The 16,264-nt window shown below is 40.0% G+C and overlaps 1 protein-coding gene across 4 annotated transcripts in view; it reads right to left on the bottom strand.

The window, feature by feature from the left end:
* The window catches only part of GLT8D2 (glycosyltransferase 8 domain containing 2), an 82,288-nt gene that overhangs the window by 29,903 nt on the left and 36,121 nt on the right, over positions 1-16,264 (bottom strand). The window lies entirely within an intron of this gene.

Raw genomic sequence — 16,264 nt, 5'->3', positions numbered from 1 at the left:
CCCAATGGGCCTGGACATATTTGTCTATTTCCCTTTGGTGGCAAGAAAGTCCTTTTTGGGGGGTTGTATCTCTTGTTGTTAGTTTTACGCTTAGTCCCTAATCTCTTATCATCAAAAGAGGGTCTGGAGTCGTCGGTACCTGAGACGTCAGACTCAGAGTAGTCTGTAGATCTAGCCTCTCTATAGGTACCAGTAGAAATATGTCTGCGAAACGTATATGCCTGCCCTGTTTCGAAATCCTTGCGATCGCGTATATATTTGCGATGTTTTCGCTCTTTCATATCTCTTTGCAAATTTTCAATATTCCTCTGTAATTTAATTTCACAGTCGTTGAAATCAGATGTTGTACTGAAAATTTTTATGTCCTCAATCTCTTTAGAGAGCTGCAGTTTGATTTTTTCAAAGGCGCGTTTTTCAAAGTCAAGAAGATATTGTAACATACGCAAGGAATTATCGGTCAGTAAATCTTCCCAACCTTTAAGAAAAATGCTATCATTACGAAGTGCATTAGGTATGATGTTAATACGTAAACCTCTGTAAACAATTTTTTGTTGAACATATGTATCCAAACTAGCAATTTCCCAGTAGGATCTTATATATTGTTTGTATGTTTTTTGAAGGTCCTTGAAAGCAGTGTTTACATCAAGGTGGTGAAAAGGTAAGTTGTCAATGGAAAAAACACTAGCCACTTCCGCAGAGAAGTCACCAGAGTGTAGTTTCTGAGATAGAAAACTCGCCATCCCCTGTTGATTAGGGAAATACAAAAAGTGACTTTATCCACAATGGGGAATGGGTCAAGAAAGGGTAATTAACCCAAATGATCTAACAGGTAATAGGTAGGAGAAGACCCAGCAGGCTGGCGGGCATTGAAATATCAAGAGAAAATACAATTTTGCGGTTAAGCAAAAAGAAGTGCCTTAATTACCAGCCAAGCTATAATAATATGTATAGGTTAAAACATAACTTTTATTAATTAGGGTTAAATATAGTTAGGACACACAAGAATGGATTTAAAATTTATCCAAAGTTCACTGACAGTTGTGAATTTTGCATCGGTCAGATGCAATCAGTATAAGATGTAATCTTGTCTATGTGTGTGTCACCTACGGCGTCTGCAGAACGCCGGGTAACACAATTGAGTAGCGTCTGTGTCTATGTCAGTGAAAACTCTGAGGTTTTAAAATTATTAACGAAGCTCCCCCGACATGTTTCGCTGCATCCGCAGCGTCTTCAGGGGTAAATGGAGCAACTGAACGGCGCGCAGAGGGTCCGTCCCTCTTAAGACCTCGGGCCGCCATGACAGTGGGCGTAATTGATGAAGGACCAATCAGGAGGGTTGGTACAGTCCAGTCATAATACGTATGACGACCGTCTTGGTCAGCCATACAGAGACTAGGAGAGAAAGTGCCAATCACTCAGGAGCGGAGGCGCCTGCGCGGTCGGCATTAAACTACGGTAAGATGAAATTAAACTAAGTGTGAGGGGGCAAGGACTGCGCATGTCACCACACTTAGAGAATCGGAGGTGAAGAAAGAGAAAAAGTGAGTAAATATTATCGGCAAAATGCCTAAGAAAAACTGTGTAGTGATGTGTATTGACAGTATCTCTGCACAATATGTGGAAGAGACCGTATAGTAGTTTTGGATGATGATAAATATGATTAAAATGTTGAAAATGATAAAAATGAAAATAAATGAATGGAAATTATGAAAGTAAAAATAATAAAAAGAGGAATGGATATTGATGAATAGATATAATAAAAGTGCATAAAAATGAATTAAAAGAGTGATGAGCGATAAAATATTGTTAGAGGACGCTCAATTATAATAAGGGTGTGTATTAAGTCACTTCCAATATATATAGGAATGTGAAGGGATAAATTGTATAGAGTGAATAAGGAGGGAAAAAGGGGGGGGGGAGGGGGGGGGAAAGGGGTGGGGGGGGGTAGGGGGGGGGGGAAATGTAATGTAGTGTGATGCTGAGAAAAATGATAATGAATGTGAAAATAAAACGTGATGCTTATGAGTGAAATTGATGACTAATGTTAGAAAAAGTTATATTATAAAGATTATGTTAATTAATAAAGGAAAAATATAGGAATAGATATCCTACATTATGAATATAAGGTCCTCAAGAAGAGTCCCATAAATTTATTAATGGCATAAACAAAAGAACATTATAGATATAGGAGTAATAGTAACACAGATCGAGAAGACGGACATTATAAATAATCCATAGAGCTAGAATAGCATGTAGGATACGCCGTGTTAATAAAAATTCTGGAGTAGTGTCCATATTGTCTGAGTATTAATTTATAAATATCAATAATCATTAGCTGTAGAGTCACAGATATACGGGAATGTATATAGATGGCGATCAGAGGGGAATTTTCCCAAACAAAGGGGGAAAAAAGAAAAGAAGAAGAAAGGTAAGGGTTAGGTTGAGGATATAGTGCCTATCAGAGAAAAGCTGTATAGTTAAAGCCTTCATTTAGACCAAGGGGGCTCAATGAGCTCAACCTGTGAATCCATCGGGCTTCTTCTTGAAGTAATTTCTTATCAAGGTTACCAGCTCTAGGTCCCAATTGTAATTGGGTAATTCCCCAAATTTGAAGGTTCTTAGTATTTCCATTATGTATGGATCTGATGTGTCTGGAAAGTGGAGTGTCCTCACCACTGACAACTGTGCTGAGATGTTTTGAAATCCGTCTACGTAGTTGCTGTATGGTTTTACCTATATACAGTTTGGGACAAGGACATTGTATCGCATAAACAACACCACTGCTTTGGCAGTTGATGAATTGTTTGATGGTATAAGATTTGCCATCAACAGGATTAATGAAGGACTTAATGGTTGGCATCAGGGGGCAGAACGAGCATCTGCCACAGGGATGAGATCCTTTAATGGGGGGGGGAAGCCAAGTACTTTTTGGAATGGATGGTTTGGAATAGTGACTGTGCACAAGGTACTCTCTTAGATTTTTACCCCTACGAAACGTAATATTGGGTGTGTTCGAAATAACATTAGCAAGATCAGGATCAGCCTGAAGGATCGGCCAATGTTTTTGGAGTATTCTAAAGACCTGTGAGGAACCCACGTCAAAATTCCCTATGCATCTAATGGTGGATGTAGAGATATCTTTTTCTTTCCTCCTTCCATGGAGTAGCTCCTCCCTAGTGGTCGCTCGGGCCCTAGCGTACGCCCTATGTAAAAACTTCTTGGGATATCCCCTCGCGCGAAATTTGTGATAAAGCTCATCACATTCAGATTGAAATGATACCTCCTCAGAGCAATTGCGCTTCGCTCTGAGGTACTGTCCTATCGGTATGCCCCTTTTAAGGGCTGGAGGATGGTAGCTTTCCCAATGAAGAAAGTTATTAGTGGCGGTGGTCTTACGGTAAATGTCAGTATGGACACTGCCACCAGGATCAAGGGAAATCTTAAGGTCGAGAAAATTAATCTCTTGTTCATGTATTTCAGATGTAAATTTCATGCCTATGTCATTGACGTTAAGAATCTCCATAAATTCTAAAAAGAGTGCTTTATCCCCATCCCAAAATATAAGAATGTCATCAATGTACCTGCCCCAAAAAAGAATGTGACAGGTAAAACGAGACAAATCCTCAGTGAAAACACAAGTATCTTCCCACCACCCTAGGAAAAGGTTGGCGTACGTGGGTGCACATACTGTGCCCATGGCCGTGCCTTTTATTTGCTGATAAAATTTACCATCAAAAATGAAATAATTGTGAGATAGAAGGAATTGGAGTAAAGAAATAATAAGTGCATTATGTGCTTTGAACTGAATTCCCTTGGTGTTCAAAAAGTGTTGGACAGCAATTAAACCCAAATCATGTCTGATATTTGTATATAGAGATTCAACGTCAATACTGGCTATTAGAGTGGAAAGTGTAACTGAAATTCCCTGGATCCTGGTGACAGCGTCCTTTGTGTCTCTAAGATATGAAGGTAAGGTAGAGACAAAGGGTACAAGCATCTCATCAACATATGAACTGATCCCCTGTGTAAGATTGTCGTTGCCCGAGACAATGGGTCTACCCGGTATAGGACGAGTTATTTTGTGGACCTTAGGTAAGGCATAAAAAGTGGACAGAGTAGGGTTGGCATCATACATCCTCTTGAACTCATCCATAGTGATAAGATCTTGAGATTGCGCTTGAGTTAGCACAGAATGTAATTCTTTAAGAAAGACTTCAGTGGGGTTCTTTTTGAGGATGATATAGGTAGATCTATCGTCCAAAAGTTTATGAACCATGTTTGTATAGTCTATCCTGTCCAAGATGACAATATTGCCCCCTTTGTCCGATGGCTTGATGATAATGGATTCATTCTTGTTAAGTTCAGACAAAGCGGCCTGCTCCATCTTATTAAGATTGCCAAGAATTTTAGATTTATTGAATTTTAATTTGTGTAAGTCTGCACTGACCATCTTAACAAAAATGTCTATGTGACCATACTGGGAGAAGGATGGTGTCATACGTGACTTTGGTCGCTGAGATGAAAAGGGGCCAGTGGCCGCAATGGCTCCGAATTCATTCTCATCAAGAAGTGCCTCTAGATCAGTCAAGGTTCTCAGTTCATTATAAGTGGATGAAGAGATAGGAGAGGAGTTAGTCCCAAAAAGTTTGTGTAAGGCTAATTTTCGCGCAAATAAATTCACATCTTTAGTCCAGTTAAATTCATTAAATCCAGGAGTAGGGGTATAAGACAGACCCTTCTGCAAAAGTGTCATTTGATGGGGATTCAGATTATAAGATGAAAGATTGTAGATTTGCATACCACCTTCACATGTGGTGGAAAAACTGGAGTCAGGATTATTTAATTCGTCTGACTCCAGTTGGTGTTGGGTGGTCCTAAAAAAGGAGAAGGAGTATTCAGAGCAGCTGATGTCCTCCCGATCACACTTGATGTAGATGTGTTTATCCCCAATAGACCCATGTTTTTTCCCGCTGTTAATGGTGCAGCAAGAGCACTGGTAGTGAACATGGTGGGTAAAGCAAAGGATGAAGTAGAGGAGGGTGCCAAAACAGGTGCTCTGGATATGGTCTCTTGTCCCAATGGGCCTGGACATATTTGTCTATTTCCCTTTGGTGGCAAGAAAGTCCTTTTTGGGGGGTTGTATCTCTTGTTGTTAGTTTTACGCTTAGTCCCTAATCTCTTATCATCAAAAGAGGGTCTGGAGTCGTCGGTACCTGAGACGTCAGACTCAGAGTAGTCTGTAGATCTAGCCTCTCTATAGGTACCAGTAGAAATATGTCTGCGAAACGTATATGCCTGCCCTGTTTCGAAATCCTTGCGATCGCGTATATATTTGCGATGTTTTCGCTCTTTCATATCTCTTTGCAAATTTTCAATATTCCTCTGTAATTTAATTTCACAGTCGTTGAAATCAGATGTTGTACTGAAAATTTTTATGTCCTCAATCTCTTTAGAGAGCTGCAGTTTGATTTTTTCAAAGGCGCGTTTTTCAAAGTCAAGAAGATATTGTAACATACGCAAGGAATTATCGGTCAGTAAATCTTCCCAACCTTTAAGAAAAATGCTATCATTACGAAGTGCATTAGGTATGATGTTAATACGTAAACCTCTGTAAACAATTTTTTGTTGAACATATGTATCCAAACTAGCAATTTCCCAGTAGGATCTTATATATTGTTTGTATGTTTTTTGAAGGTCCTTGAAAGCAGTGTTTACATCAAGGTGGTGAAAAGATAAGTTGTCAATGGAAAAAACACTAGCCACTTCCGCAGAGAAGTCACCAGAGTGTAGTTTCTGAGATAGAAAACTCGCCATCCCCTGTTGATTAGGGAAATACAAAAAGTGACTTTATCCACAATGGGGAATGGGTCAAGAAAGGGTAATTAACCCAAATGATCTAACAGGTAATAGGTAGGAGAAGACCCAGCAGGCTGGCGGGCATTGAAATATCAAGAGAAAATACAATTTTGCGGTTAAGCAAAAAGAAGTGCCTTAATTACCAGCCAAGCTATAATAATATGTATAGGTTAAAACATAACTTTTATTAATTAGGGTTAAATATAGTTAGGACACACAAGAATGGATTTAAAATGTATCCAAAGTTCACTGACAGTTGTGAATTTTGCATCGGTCAGATGCAATCAGTATAAGATGTAATCTTGTCTATGTGTGTGTCACCTACGGCGTCTGCAGAACGCCGGGTAACACAATTGAGTAGCGTCTGTGTCTATGTCAGTGAAAACTCTGAGGTTTTAAAATTATTAACGAAGCTCCCCCGACATGTTTCGCTGCATCCGCAGCGTCTTCAGGGGTAAATGGAGCAACTGAACGGCGCGCAGAGGGTCCGTCCCTCTTAAGACCTCGGGCCGCCATGACAGTGGGCGTAATTGATGAAGGACCAATCAGGAGGGTTGGTACAGTCCAGTCATAATACGTATGACGACCGTCTTGGTCAGCCATACAGAGACTAGGAGAGAAAGTGCCAATCACTCAGGAGCGGAGGCGCCTGCGCGGTCGGCATTAAACTACGGTAAGATGAAATTAAACTAAGTGTGAGGGGGCAAGGACTGCGCATGTCACCACACTTAGAGAATCGGAGGTGAAGAAAGAGAAAAAGTGAGTAAATATTATCGGCAAAATGCCTAAGAAAAACTGTGTAGTGATGTGTATTGACAGTATCTCTGCACAATATGTGGAAGAGACCGTATAGTAGTTTTGGATGATGATAAATATGATTAAAATGTTGAAAATGATAAAAATGAAAATAAATGAATGGAAATTATGAAAGTAAAAATAATAAAAAGAGGAATGGATATTGATGAATAGATATAATAAAAGTGCATAAAAATGAATTAAAAGAGTGATGAGCGATAAAATATTGTTAGAGGACGCTCAATTATAATAAGGGTGTGTATTAAGTCACTTCCAATATATATAGGAATGTGAAGGGATAAATTGTATAGAGTGAATAAGGAGGGAAAAAGGGGGGGGGGAGGGGGGGGGGGGAAAGGGGTGGGGGGGGGTAGGGGGGGGGGGGGAATGTAATGTAGTGTGATGCTGAGAAAAATGATAATGAATGTGAAAATAAAACGTGATGCTTATGAGTGAAATTGATGACTAATGTTAGAAAAAGTTATATTATAAAGATTATGTTAATTAATAAAGGAAAAATATAGGAATAGATATCCTACATTATGAATATAAGGTCCTCAAGAAGAGTCCCATAAATGTATTAATGGCATAAACAAAAGAACATTATAGATATAGGAGTAATAGTAACACAGATCGAGAAGACGGACATTATAAATAATCCATAGAGCTAGAATAGCATGTAGGATACGCCGTGTTAATAAAAATTCTGGAGTAGTGTCCATATTGTCTGAGTATTAATTTATAAATATCAATAATCATTAGCTGTAGAGTCACAGATATACGGGAATGTATATAGATGGCGATCAGAGGGGAATTTTCCCAAACAAAGGGGGAAAAAAGAAAAGAAGAAGAAAGGTAAGGGTTAGGTTGAGGATATAGTGCCTATCAGAGAAAAGCTGTATAGTTAAAGCCTTCATTTAGACCAAGGGGGCTCAATGAGCTCAACCTGTGAATCCATCGGGCTTCTTCTTGAAGTAATTTCTTATCAAGGTTACCAGCTCTAGGTCCCAATTGTAATTGGGTAATTCCCCAAATTTGAAGGTTCTTAGTATTTCCATTATGTATGGATCTGATGTGTCTGGAAAGTGGAGTGTCCTCACCACTGACAACTGTGCTGAGATGTTTTGAAATCCGTCTACGTAGTTGCTGTATGGTTTTACCTATATACAGTTTGGGACAAGGACATTGTATCGCATAAACAACACCACTGCTTTGGCAGTTGATGAATTGTTTGATGGTATAAGATTTGCCATCAACAGGATTAATGAAGGACTTAATGGTTGGCATCAGGGGGCAGAACGAGCATCTGCCACAGGGATGAGATCCTTTAATGGGGGGGGGAAGCCAAGTACTTTTTGGAATGGATGGTTTGGAATAGTGACTGTGCACAAGGTACTCTCTTAGATTTTTACCCCTACGAAACGTAATATTGGGTGTGTTCGAAATAACATTAGCAAGATCAGGATCAGCCTGAAGGATCGGCCAATGTTTTTGGAGTATTCTAAAGACCTGTGAGGAACCCACGTCAAAATTCCCTATGCATCTAATGGTGGATGTAGAGATATCTTTTTCTTTCCTCCTTCCATGGAGTAGCTCCTCCCTAGTGGTCGCTCGGGCCCTAGCGTACGCCCTATGTAAAAACTTCTTGGGATATCCCCTCGCGCGAAATTTGTGATAAAGCTCATCACATTCAATTGCTCTGAGGAGGTATCATTTCAATCTGAATGTGATGAGCTTTATCACAAATTTCGCGCGGCCCGAGGTCTTAAGAGGGACGGACCCTCTGCGCGCCGTTCAGTTGCTCCATTTACCCCTGAAGACGCTGCGGATGCAGCGAAACATGTCGGGGGAGCTTCGTTAATAATTTTAAAACCTCAGAGTTTTCACTGACATAGACACAGACGCTACTCAATTGTGTTACCCGGCGTTCTGCAGACGCCGTAGGTGACACACACATAGACAAGATTACATCTTATACTGATTGCATCTGACCGATGCAAAATTCACAACTGTCAGTGAACTTTGGATAAATTTTAAATCCATTCTTGTGTGTCCTAACTATATTTAACCCTAATTAATAAAAGTTATGTTTTAACCTATACATATTATTATAGCTTGGCTGGTAATTAAGGCACTTCTTTTTGCTTAACCGCAAAATTGTATTTTCTCTTGATATTTCAATGCCCGCCAGCCTGCTGGGTCTTCTCCTACCTATTACCTGTTAGATCATTTGGGTTAATTACCCTTTCTTGACCCATTCCCCATTGTGGATAAAGTCACTTTTTGTATTTCCCTAATCAACAGGGGATGGCGAGTTTTCTATCTCAGAAACTACACTCTGGTGACTTCTCTGCGGAAGTGGCTAGTGTTTTTTCCATTGACAACTTACCTTTTCACCACCTTGATGTAAACACTGCTTTCAAGGACCTTCAAAAAACATACAAACAATATATAAGATCCTACTGGGAAATTGCTAGTTTGGATACATATGTTCAACAAAAAATTGTTTACAGAGGTTTACGTATTAACATCATACCTAATGCACTTCGTAATGATAGCATTTTTCTTAAAGGTTGGGAAGATTTACTGACCGATAATTCCTTGCGTATATTACAATATCTTCTTGACTTTGAAAAACGCGCCTTTGAAAAAATCAAACTGCAGCTCTCTAAAGAGATTGAGGACATAAAAATTTTCAGTACAACATCTGATTTCAACGACTGTGAAATTAAATTACAGAGGAATATTGAAAATTTGCAAAGAGATATAAAAGAGCGAAAACATCGCAAATATATACGCGATCGCAAGGATTTCGAAACAGGGCAGGCATATACGTTTCGCAGACATATTTCTACTGGTACCTATAGAGAGGCTAGATCTACAGACTACTCTGAGTCTGACGTCTTAGGTACCGACGACTCCAGACCCTCTTTTGATGATAAGAGATTAGGGACTAAGCGTAAAACTAACAACAAGAGATACAACCCCCCAAAAAGGACTTTCTTGCCACCAAAGGGAAATAGACAAATATGTCCAGGCCCATTGGGACAAGAGACCATATCCAGAGCACCTGTTTTGGCACCCTCCTCTACTTCATCCTTTGCTTTACCCACCATGTTCACTACCAGTGCTCTTGCTGCACCATTAACAGCGGGAAAAAACATGGGTCTATTGGGGATAAACACATCTACATCAAGTGTGATCGGGAGGACATCAGCTGCTCTGAATACTCCTTCTCCTTTTTTAGGACCACCCAACACCAACTGGAGTCAGACGAATTAAATAATCCTGACTCCAGTTTTTCCACCACATGTGAAGGTGGTATGCAAATCTACAATCTTTCATCTTATAATCTGAATCCCCATCAAATGACACTTTTGCAGAAGGGTCTGTCTTATACCCCTACTCCTGGATTTAATGAATTTAACTGGACTAAAGATGTGAATTTATTTGCGCGAAAATTAGCCTTACACAAACTTTTTGGGACTAACTCCTCTCCTATCTCTTCATCCACTTATAATGAACTGAGAACCTTGACTGATCTAGAGGCACTTCTTGATGAGAATGAATTCGGAGCCATTGCGGCCACTGGCCCCTTTTCATCTCTGCGACCAAAGTCACGTATGACACCATCCTTCTCCCAGTATGGTCACATAGACATTTTTGTTAAGATGGTCAGTGCAGACTTACACAAATTAAAATTCAATAAATCTAAAATTCTTGGCAATCTTAATAAGATGGAGCAGGCCGCTTTGTCTGAACTTAACAAGAATGAATCCATTATCATCAAGCCATCGGACAAAGGGGGCAATATTGTCATCTTGGACAGGATAGACTATACAAACATGGTTCATAAACTTTTGGACGATAGATCTACCTATATCATCCTCAAAAAGAACCCCACTGAAGTCTTTCTTAAAGAATTACATTCTGTGCTAACTCAAGCGCAATCTCAAGATCTTATCACTATGGATGAGTTCAAGAGGATGTATGATGCCAACCCTACTCTGTCCACTTTTTATGCCTTACCTAAGGTCCACAAAATAACTCGTCCTATACCGGGTAGACCCATTGTCTCGGGCAACGACAATCTTACACAGGGGATCAGTTCATATGTTGATGAGATGCTTGTACCCTTTGTCTCTACCTTACCTTCATATCTTAGAGACACAAAGGACGCTGTCACCAGGATCCAGGGAATTTCAGTTACACTTTCCACTCTAATAGCCAGTATTGACGTTGAATCTCTATATACAAATATCAGACATGATTTGGGTTTAATTGCTGTCCAACACTTTTTGAACACCAAGGGAATTCAGTTCAAAGCACATAATGCACTTATTATTTCTTTACTCCAATTCCTTCTATCTCACAATTATTTCATTTTTGATGGTAAATTTTATCAGCAAATAAAAGGCACGGCCATGGGCACAGTATGTGCACCCACGTACGCCAACCTTTTCCTAGGGTGGTGGGAAGATACTTGTGTTTTCACTGAGGATTTGTCTCGTTTTACCTGTCACATTCTTTTTTGGGGCAGGTACATTGATGACATTCTTATATTTTGGGATGGGGATAAAGCACTCTTTTTAGAATTTATGGAGATTCTTAACGTCAATGACATAGGCATGAAATTTACATCTGAAATACATGAACAAGAGATTAATTTTCTCGACCTTAAGATTTCCCTTGATCCTGGTGGCAGTGTCCATACTGACATTTACCGTAAGACCACCGCCACTAATAACTTTCTTCATTGGGAAAGCTACCATCCTCCAGCCCTTAAAAGGGGCATACCGATAGGACAGTACCTCAGAGCGAAGCGCAATTGCTCTGAGGAGGTATCATTTCAATCTGAATGTGATGAGCTTTATCACAAATTTCGCGCGAGGGGATATCCCAAGAAGTTTTTACATAGGGCGTACGCTAGGGCCCGAGCGACCACTAGGGAGGAGCTACTCCATGGAAGGAGGAAAGAAAAAGATATCTCTACATCCACCATTAGATGCATAGGGAATTTTGACGTGGGTTCCTCACAGGTCTTTAGAATACTCCAAAAACATTGGCCGATCCTTCAGGCTGATCCTGATCTTGCTAATGTTATTTCGAACACACCCAATATTACGTTTCGTAGGGGTAAAAATCTAAGAGAGTACCTTGTGCACAGTCACTATTCCAAACCATCCATTCCAAAAAGTACTTGGCTTCCCCCCCCCCATTAAAGGATCTCATCCCTGTGGCAGATGCTCGTTCTGCACCCTGATGCCAACCATTAAGTCCTTCATTAATCCTGTTGATGGCAAATCTTATACCATCAAACAATTCATCAACTGCCAAAGCAGTGATGTTGTTTATGCGATACAATGTCCTTGTCCCAAACTGTATATAGGTAAAACCATACAGCAACTACGTAGACGGATTTCAAAACATCTCAGCACAGTTGTCAGTGGTGAGGACACTCCACTTTCCAGACACATCAGATCCATACATAATGGAAATACTAAGAACCTTCAAATTTGGGGAATTACCCAATTACAATTGGGACCTAGAGCTGGTAACCTTGATAAGAAATTACTTCAAGAAGAAGCCCGATGGATTCACAGGTTGAGCTCATTGAGCCCCCTTGGTCTAAATGAAGGCTTTAACTATACAGCTTTTCTCTGATAGGCACTATATCCTCAACCTAACCCTTACCTTTCTTCTTCTTTTCTTTTTTCCCCCTTTGTTTGGGAAAATTCCCCTCTGATCGCCATCTATATACATTCCCGTATATCTGTGACTCTACAGCTAATGATTATTGATATTTATAAATTAATACTCAGACAATATGGACACTACTCCAGAATTTTTATTAACACGGCGTATCCTACATGCTATTCTAGCTCTATGGATTATTTATAATGTCCGTCTTCTCGATCTGTGTTACTATTACTCCTATATCTATAATGTTCTTTTGTTTATGCCATTAATAAATTTATGGGACTCTTCTTGAGGACCTTATATTCATAATGTAGGATATCTATTCCTATATTTTTCCTTTATTAATTAACATAATCTTTATAATATAACTTTTTCTAACATTAGTCATCAATTTCACTCATAAGCATCACGTTTTATTTTCACATTCATTATCATTTTTCTCAGCATCACACTACATTACATTCCCCCCCCCCCCCTACCCCCCCCCCCACCCCTTTCCCCCCCCCCCTCCCCCCCCCCTTTTTCCCTCCTTATTCACTCTATACAATTTATCCCTTCACATTCCTATATATATTGGAAGTGACTTAATACACACCCTTATTATAATTGAGCGTCCTCTAACAATATTTTATCGCTCATCACTCTTTTAATTCATTTTTATGCACTTTTATTATATCTATTCATCAATATCCATTCCTCTTTTTATTATTTTTACTTTCATAATTTCCATTCATTTATTTTCATTTTTATCATTTTCAACATTTTAATCATATTTATCATCATCCAAAACTACTATACGGTCTCTTCCACATATTGTGCAGAGATACTGTCAATACACATCACTACACAGTTTTTCTTAGGCATTTTGCCGATAATATTTACTCACTTTTTCTCTTTCTTCACCTCCGATTCTCTAAGTGTGGTGACATGCGCAGTCCTTGCCCCCTCACACTTAGTTTAATTTCATCTTACCGTAGTTTAATGCCGACCGCGCAGGCGCCTCCGCTCCTGAGTGATTGGCACTTTCTCTCCTAGTCTCTGTATGGCTGACCAAGACGGTCGTCATACGTATTATGACTGGACTGTACCAACCCTCCTGATTGGTCCTTCATCAATTACGCCCACTGTCATGGCGGCCCGAGGTCTTAAGAGGGACGGACCCTCTGCGCGCCGTTCAGTTGCTCCATTTACCCCTGAAGACGCTGCGGATGCAGCGAAACATGTCGGGGGAGCTTCGTTAATAATTTTAAAACCTCAGAGTTTTCACTGACATAGACACAGACGCTACTCAATTGTGTTACCCGGCGTTCTGCAGATGCCGTAGGTGACACACACATAGACAAGATTACATCTTATACTGATTGCATCTGACCGATGCAAAATTCACAACTGTCAGTGAACTTTGGATAAATTTTAAATCCATTCTTGTGTGTCCTAACTATATTTAACCCTAATTAATAAAAGTTATGTTTTAACCTATACATATTATTATAGCTTGGCTGGTAATTAAGGCACTTCTTTTTGCTTAACCGCAAAATTGTATTTTCTCTTGATATTTCAATGCCCGCCAGCCTGCTGGGTCTTCTCCTACCTATTACCCGTATATATGTAATGAGCTTGGTTCTGGTTTTGTGTATAGAACCATATTGCTTGTAAAATGTACAAATGTTTTTATGCTCAAGTTACATAAAAAAAATGTGGAAAAGAAATTACACGTCATTGATTGGTAGAGAAAACAAACATGGCGAGGGGGAAGGAGATGTCGGGAAAGAGGTTGGGGGGGCGCCAAACTGAATCTTTGCCCCGGGTGCTGGAGAACCTAGCTACGCCTCTGGCATTGCATATGTGAGGATGCTGGGTAAAGGAGGCTGGTCTGTTTGTTCCAGGTGCCATATGTCATAGGATGGCTTCAGCAGATAAGACAAATGAAGGGGCCCCCCTGTTTTTTTTTACCTACTCCCGTATTTTCACCTAAAGAACATCTCAGGCAAGTTTTTGATAGGGGCCAATAGGGTCCCTCTGGTAACACTATTTTATGAGACACTATTTATGGGGGGAAATGAAGAAAAAGTTCATACATCCTCTTGGTAACGGCGCCAGGCTAGTAAGTACAATTGCAATGTGTAAAATTATATTCTTTCTTTATTCGTGCAGACTACACATTTCAGGACCGAAATGGTCCCTTTGTCAGGTCAGGTATAATGTTTGCACATGGAAGGTGCTCCATTTTATATCATAAAGAAAATGGGAAACCCGGGCAGAAACAGTTACATTTCTTAAAAAAACATACAGAAGGGGAGGAGGAAAAAGAAGGAGGGAGCTTGAATAAAGAAAGAATATCATTTTACACATTGCAATTGTACTTACTAGCCTGGCACCGTTACCAAGAGACTGCATGAACTTTTTCTTAGTTTCCCCTTGCTTACAATCTTATCCCAACGACAAGGATTTATCCTTCCAGGGATCGCAGTAGGTGGCTGCCAGCATATACCGATACCATATAGACTCACGACTTCTGGTTCTTCTGGTGGTGTGCCCACTACCAGAGAAAAGGCTTTTTGGTGAGTCCTTTGGCCTGACTAATTTCCAAACTGTATTAATGAGGGAACTCTGTTGGCAGTGTTAATGAGCGCACTGCGATGGCACTATAATTGGGAGAATTCTTATGGCACTATTAATGTGGGTACGATGATGGCATTATTGAAAAAACTGTTTGTGACCCAGCGGGGTCAGTTTCTTGCACAGTTTATCAATTTCTTGATCATTTTTATTGCTATAGATCTTCAGAACCGTCAATATTATTACATTACATCTTCTCTCCAAGGTTGCCTATGACTGTTATACAGCTTATTCAACATTTGGATCCTGGGTCTGTGAAGGATCACCACTATGTATATTTGTGTGCTTGCAAAAATCATTATTATCCTTACATAAAGCTTCTCAGTATATCATATTCTGCTATAATGCTATGTAGTATGACAAGATGGCACAAGATGGCGCTGGAGCATGAGACAACGCCCTGGAATGTGAACAAAGCAACAATGAAGTTTGTAACCACAAACTTCTGCCAACTTACTGAACAAATAAGAAAAGGGCATGTTTGAACAAGAACCAATTAGCACCTTGGAGGCGTCCCAAGATCATATACTGATAATTGACGTCATTTTTGCTATATGAGTTTTTGCATTGTTTTAAATAAAGCGTTGTGCGCCCCTACACTCATCGAGTGAGGACATTCTACCTGAACTCTGCTTCTGGTGTAATTCTTCCCGCGCTACTCGGTGAAAACCAGGCTGACTAACTGAGGACGAGACTCCACATGTCTATACCCATAACAATCTATATAACTTGTTTTTTTCCACAATCTTACTGTGTCAGACATCAGCAAACTGTTTCTTATTCTGTTCTTGGGAATTCTTTAGGTAAAAGAATTTCCTGTAATATAACAAACATGTCAGAAGCTGAGCAGTCTAGGTGAGCGCAGTACAATGAGGGGTTTATGGTTAGATTAAACTGAATGTTGCAATCCTTAAATGTTTAACTCTAATGTTCTATAAAGTGACCCTCCGGTTTTTGCTAAAAATGTAACATGTGCTAGGGAATGCAGAGTTAACTTAGCTGCTGCCCTCCGTTTTGCTTGTCCAGCCGATCCGCCAGGCCCCCTCTTCTGTCATCCAAGATGGCTGCAGCGCTTCTCAGACTACACAATGCCCACTGTGTTTCGGTAGTCTGAGACACTGTACCCTGCTCTCAGATTCGTCAGCAAATCGGATAGCAGGATGGAGTGTCTTGGACTATTAAAGCAAAATATGTATCGGGTAGTCTGAGCAGATTTACAGCCATCTTGGATTACAGGAGAAAGGGCCCAGGGATCGGCAGCACAACAACCGAAATAGAAGGTACCAGACAAGTT

The sequence above is a fragment of the Rhinoderma darwinii genome, chromosome 3 (genome assembly GCF_050947455.1).
Source record: "Rhinoderma darwinii isolate aRhiDar2 chromosome 3, aRhiDar2.hap1, whole genome shotgun sequence".
Taxonomy (NCBI): Eukaryota; Metazoa; Chordata; class Amphibia; order Anura; family Rhinodermatidae; genus Rhinoderma; species Rhinoderma darwinii.
The sequence above is the reverse complement of the archived record's forward strand: the minus strand, read 5'-3'. Positions and strand labels throughout refer to the sequence as shown.